The sequence below is a fragment of the Biomphalaria glabrata genome, chromosome 7 (genome assembly GCF_947242115.1).
Source record: "Biomphalaria glabrata chromosome 7, xgBioGlab47.1, whole genome shotgun sequence".
NCBI lineage: Eukaryota > Metazoa > Mollusca > Gastropoda > Planorbidae > Biomphalaria > Biomphalaria glabrata.
In genome coordinates this window covers 27,900,398-27,906,825 of record NC_074717.1, presented here as the reverse complement: position 1 = coordinate 27,906,825, position 6,428 = coordinate 27,900,398, and positions in this window count along the sequence as shown.

Sequence of the window (6,428 nt, the reverse complement as noted above, 5' to 3'; positions counted from 1 at the left end):
ACAAAATAATAACCAATAGAGAAACTATTTGGTAAATTTGTTTCTATTGATTCTTGTTTTGTCAGGTCAAAGAAATACGGTAATTGTGCACAATTTCAACTTGATCCGAGATTGGGTGTACACACTTTTTACTAGACAGTGACTTGATATAAGCATTGTAAAAAAACAACAGTACATATTTTTTAATAAGAAAAATGTCCCCTTTCATAAGAGCATCACATCATTATGAAACTCTATTTGATTGAGGGCTTCAGGTTCGAATCCTCTCTTACAAAAGCTCTGCTGTTTTGCGTAGTGCATGGAACTATGTCACCATACAACTTGATCCGAGAATTTGTCGTTTCCCAGACCTGTCGAGACGAAGATCAGCAAGTCTGGGGCAGTCAAAAAGAATATGAGGCATGGTTTCTTCTTCCCGCACCTTGAGTCGAAGTCTGGCCATAGCCGTGCGAAATATGAGCCAACAGGACAGTGGTCCTGCTCTGTGCTATAATAGTTTGCTCAGGCCTGGACAGCCTCCACCACTGGGAAGTGCGTTCAAGGAAGCCTCGTGCGTTCCCAAACTCCGCGGACTGTTTAGACTTTAGGAACTCGAACCACTTTTCCATTCTTATTTTTGGATTTCTGCTTGAGCATGATGAAAACTCACAGGTATCTAGGAGTTGGTTTCCCGTGCTGCCTTTAGGCGCTCAGTAAACACAACTCTGCCCGAGTCGGGTGTCGAACCTCGAGCCCCCTTCTAGGTAGACAAGCCAAGTTCAAGCGCACTTAGCCTCTCGACCACGATTCCCACCAAAAATATCACTGGGCTGAAGGCATTGATGGTCTCCAGTATTTGAAGGTCGATAGATAAATGCGTTTTCTTTTAAGTTGTATTAGAGTTCACTAGTTTCAAGCGAATGTCTTGAGACCAAGGAGGAAAGCGGTGAAAACGTGGGAATGTTTTGTCTGTTAGTGGAGAGGCCCGCTTCATCAGATAGTCTAGTGGCAGGATGCATACAAGACTGCACCTGGGTACGTCTTCTAACCCTATCTCCAACCACCCACTAGTTTTCTAGCTGGCAGACACTGGCGGGTCCAGGGGGGGGGGGAGGACGAATTTTAGTAATGAAATCACAATTTGTATACAAATGTATTAGTTATGTTAATAATATATACTCATTATTTATATTTCAACCTATTTTTAGATTATTTCGCCCCCCCCTCTCTAGTATGGTGACCGATTTGGTGGGAGGGGGAGGGGGCGATGGCATCAATCATAAACCATAAACTTTCGAGTGGGGGGGGGGGCGGTCCAATTTATTTGTAGAAATCACAATACATCTACTGCCCTTCCAACCTAAACCCTTTGAGTTGGGGGGGGGCGGTTCTTCTTTTATTTAGAAATCATAGATTGTGAACAAAATTAGTTGAATTACTATATCATTTTTATATTATATCGCTATACTTCTGGTATCCTAGCTGATTCAGTGAAGGCAGGGGGGTGATTGCTTCTACTGCACTCCCCACCCTAGCCCTCTGAATGGGAGGGGGGGTATTTTTACGGAGACATCATAGTTTGTGAACAAAATTAGTTGAATTTGTATATAATATAAGCTACATATTGATGTTTTAACCCATTTGTAGATTATGTCGCACACACACTCTGATCTCAAATTTTATCATTAGTAAATATTTGAAAAAGGCTTGTACCAGGTGGGAGGGGCAATACTTTTTCTTTTGTATGTTAGTTAATTAAGAAATTTAAAAAAAAATGGGGCAGTCAAAAAGAATATGAGGCATGGTTTCTTCTTCTTCCCGCAGTGGGGGCACCTTGAGTCGAAGTCTGGCCATAGCCGTGCGAAATATGAGCCAACAGGACAGTGACTGTCCTGCACTGTGCTATAATAGTTTGCTCAGTTTTGCTTTATATATGCTATAAATTAAATTCTTTTATCGGGTCGCCCGACCCCTTTTTCTTTAATGCCAAACGCAATCACCAGCAGAAATTATAAAAAAGAGCAAGGATTAACGTTTTCACTCTACCGCCCCCTCCCCTTTCCAGACGAAAACATGACGTTTTAAAACAGAAAAGTCGACACAGTTTGCGTAATTGCACACGAATTTATCTTAGTTATTTTAAGAAAGAATTTTTTTAATTGAAAATTTAGAATTCATACGAAATTTTTCATTATAAGATTAACAATTTAGATGAGTTCTTAACCCAAATATTATTTTCCTAGTCATATTTTTCCAACCTTTACTCATACTGATATTGTTCTGTTGTATAAAAAATTTGGGACTATAACTCACAATGGCATATATGCACATAAATCCTAAAAATGAAAAAAAAAAAATAGAGAGGAATCTAATTGGCTCACTTAATTTCTCAAAAAGGTCCCTTTTTAATAGGATGAATTATGAGCTGTAGATGTCAGGAGAATGCATTTCTGCAATGAAGAATGCAAGAAAACGCTTTTGGAGTCCCCACTGGGGGAGCTTACAGCGCTCCCCCATACCCCCTAGCTGTCAAGAGAAAGGCCTCAACATGGCTGTTTTATTTTTTTTTTGGGATAATCTTTTTCGGCGGCGATCCTCAAAGCCATCATCTAAATATGTGTGGTATTTTATCTTTTCAAGGAACAAATCGGTTGTATTTGTAATGTAGTAAGTGCCTATAAGTTCATATTACAATATTTTTCAAGTAACACATTTCCAAAAGGTCTTTTTTGAAAGAGATGAATAATTACCTGTAAATGTCAGGAGAATGCGTTTCTGCTGTGAAGAATGCAAGAAAACGCTTTTGGCGTCGGGGCTTTGCCCCGATCCACATTGGGGGAGCTTTCAGCGCTCCCCCAGACCCCCTAGCAGTCAAGAGAAAGGCCTCACATGGCTTTTTTTTGCCGAAGGTTGAGAACACTGCCTTCTAATACACACACACATGCACACACACACACACACATATATATATCCATATATATATATATACTGTACGCGCGTTAGGGTTAGGGTTTGAAAAAAAATTCGCCCCCCCCCTCCAAAGTTCTGGATCCGCTAGTGCTGGCAGGTATTTATCCAACCTTTCGTTAGTTAGTATTGACCATCACAAAAGCAGCAGTTACATCTTTTTTTTAAAGGTATTACTGGTAATCTAGTACACTACAAAACAAGGTGAACTCGGATTTTCAAAAACTCTTTTTATTTCATAAACGGACGGATGGACAGACAGACTCCACAAAACAAATAACGGGTTTTTAAAGCTATAAATCATTGAGTAAAAGGCACGAAACCACGTGGTAAAGAGTTGTCTAACAGGTCGCAAGTAATGCAGAATGGGGTTAGGGTGAATGAAGGTCGAGAAGGGGTTTGTGGGTAGATCTATTTGGATTTACTTTTTTTTCGGTTCTAGGTCCTGGCTTGCCTATTAAGATAGATTGGGTAGGATGCAGTAGAACTGGTTCTTGTTCTGGTTTCATAAGTAAGCATGGAGACGTATTTACTGCAGTCACTTAATTGATAGTCTAGGATAAGCCTAGGATTGATAGTCTATGATACCATTCCATAACTTTCTGGTAGATCTAAAGCTTAATATTAATTCACTGAACATAAACGGAATATTTCTATGCAACCAAATGGCACAAAATGGACGATCAGAAAATACAAACAGCATATTGGGGGTAGGGGAGAGTCTAAATGGGAAGGTGGATGTTTGTTTACCTTTCAGTTCAGTGGAACATTTCGTCTGCATAATCCAAAGCAAACAGTTTGACTCTGTACATAAAGTAGGCCTACCATAGTCTGAATGATTATGTTTGTAAAGGAGCGTCTTCAGATACTACAGCTCACGTCCGAACAAAAGTCCTTGTGTGTCCAGTCACGTGTTTATTTCGTTTCGGTTTCAGAACTAATGATTACGTCCTAGCCTTGACCACCTGCAGAGTGGCAGGGGAGAGCAACGACGTTCGAGCTCAGGGTCGTTGTGACGACATACCGATGAGCAGACCACACGACCAGGCAGTCGACTTCATAGTCCAATACATCTAGAAACAAAAATATCTTGACCTTGATGGTTTAGTCAACCACCGAGATTGATCTAGGTTAGGCTACTATGACCTGGTAGATCTACACTTCGCGCAACTCGGGTATGTTTAATTTGTATAAATAGATGTTAGTTTTATATAATTTTAAAGTAACTGGAAGGCTACCGGATTGTTGGAGGTGTGTAGCTTGGCTCTCTATTTTTAAAAAAACTTTTCTTAATTTGTCTTCACAGTTTGGGTCATAGAAACATTAGGAGAGTCTATGTGTTGGGCTTAATACAATTTTTGGGAAGTAGGGGAGAGTGGGGAGAAATGGTCCACCATTTTTACTTTTTTACTAAAAGTTACATACAAACATAAATAACAACAACTCAGAAATGTTTGTTATATTTCTCAATAAAGTAACCATTTATTTCAAAATATAGTCTATAAAAAAAATAATAATTATCATACATAAGAAAAAAAATAAAATAAAAAATACCACCCCAATATGGGAGGAAATGGACCACCTGTAGAATACACAAGAAGCTTTAAAGAAATTAATAGAATTTTTTTTTTAAAGAGACATTAAATGTTTTTATTGAATACATATAAATATAATAATACAACATTAAATACATTATTTTAGTGCAGCTGACCTGTAATATTTTATACACCATGTCATTAGATCATTTTATAAAGGACTAGTCTCAAGTCAAGGCTGTAAAATAAGCAATAGAAAAAAGAATACTTTTTAAAAAAAGCTTATCTGGGGGAAAGGCCGCTAATTACTGCCAATTATTGAAAATTAAAGAGCTTAGTTCCCTTTATGCTATATAAAATTAATTAATTAATTAATTAGGGTTAATTTTTGGATTGATTCGTGTATTGTCATCCATCCCCAACACACAAAATAATAAAGTTATACCTACATTTAAAGGAGAAATGAGCGCAAAGAAAAAAAAGTTTTGTACTTAAAAACGCAAGAGAATTTAATTTTGAACTTATCAACTTAAAAAAATAAATATTTTTTTCTAAATTGCGAATAAAAAAAAAATCCCTTTTGTTAAATTCAACCGCTGCGGTTTCGGACGTGAAAGGTGTTCAGTTGTCCTAGGGACTCGGAAAATATAGGACTAACTGGTTAAATTTTCGTATTTTTTCGTCCACGGCAAGTGAGAGAATTATTGAAATGCCAGTCATTGGTTACAGGAATTTAATATTAGATTCACATTTTCATTGGATCTAGGTGGATCTAGAATATATCTAGTGCTACTGCTTTTAATTTGAGTTAGGTTCTAATAGTCCGAAGGAACATCTGAAATATGTACAATAAAACAAAACATATTAAATACATGACGAACTTCTTCTGAACTAATTTTAATACGTCTCCGCCAGTGCGATTCTAGACGTCTTTTTCTCGTCAGAATGTCCCCCCTCCCCCCGCACACACCTCTTCCTCCCACCACACTATAGCCTATAATAAAAGTTGTGATAATTATAGCCACACTCACACAGTGGCGTAGCTAGGGTTGGGCTCCTAATCAGGGAGAAGTTTAAAAATGCCGCCCCCCACTTTTTTCTTTTAGCAAAAAATTCATTAAAGACTGGACACTGTACCAAAGCGCTCTTTGATTTTTATTTATTTTTGTACCATTCCTTTCATATTCGCATCGATGTCGTATCCCGATGCCCTCTAAGATGTTTTATTTTCAATTTTAACTTTGCATTTTTTTAAAGAATGAAATGAAAAAGAAAAAAAAACTTAGTCTTAATTATAACACAATTTTTAGGTTTTGTTTTTCATTTATATTTTTAACTCTATGAATAGAATCCAAATTTAGGTAATGAAATTTCACTAAAATGAGTCAGTTTCACAGACCCATATATTATAGGCCTATGGTCATTTTTTTTCCCCCTAAATAGTGTTGCCTACATAATTTTAAAGCGTTGTAAAAGTTTCTTCCTGGAGATAGAATTGAAAATGCGCAGGTTTTCGCTCAAGTCGGCAATGGGTTGATTCCGGGAAGGACTAAGCGTCTTCTGGCCTTTTTCACTTAGTAAGAAGAGAGAATTTTAAAAAGGCCAATATTGATGTGTTTTCTTTCATCCTGATAAAAATAAAGTCGAGGGCCATATTAAAGCTAATAATCTAGAGGCAGCTCTGGCCAATAGTATTATGCGAGGGAATTTTAGGAAGGCCTACATATTGCGCACGTGCGTCTGTAATGGGCGTGATCTTTTTAACATATTCTTCATGTTAATGTTAGACTTCTCTATAGCGGGCGTTTTTTTCTATCATAAAAGTCGTCACTATAATAAAGTGCAATAGACGGAAGAAATGCGACTATTCTGAGACAAAAAATCCAGAAGAATCGCACTAGCGGAGACGTTTTAAAAGGTTTTCTTCAAAACGTTTTCACCCATATT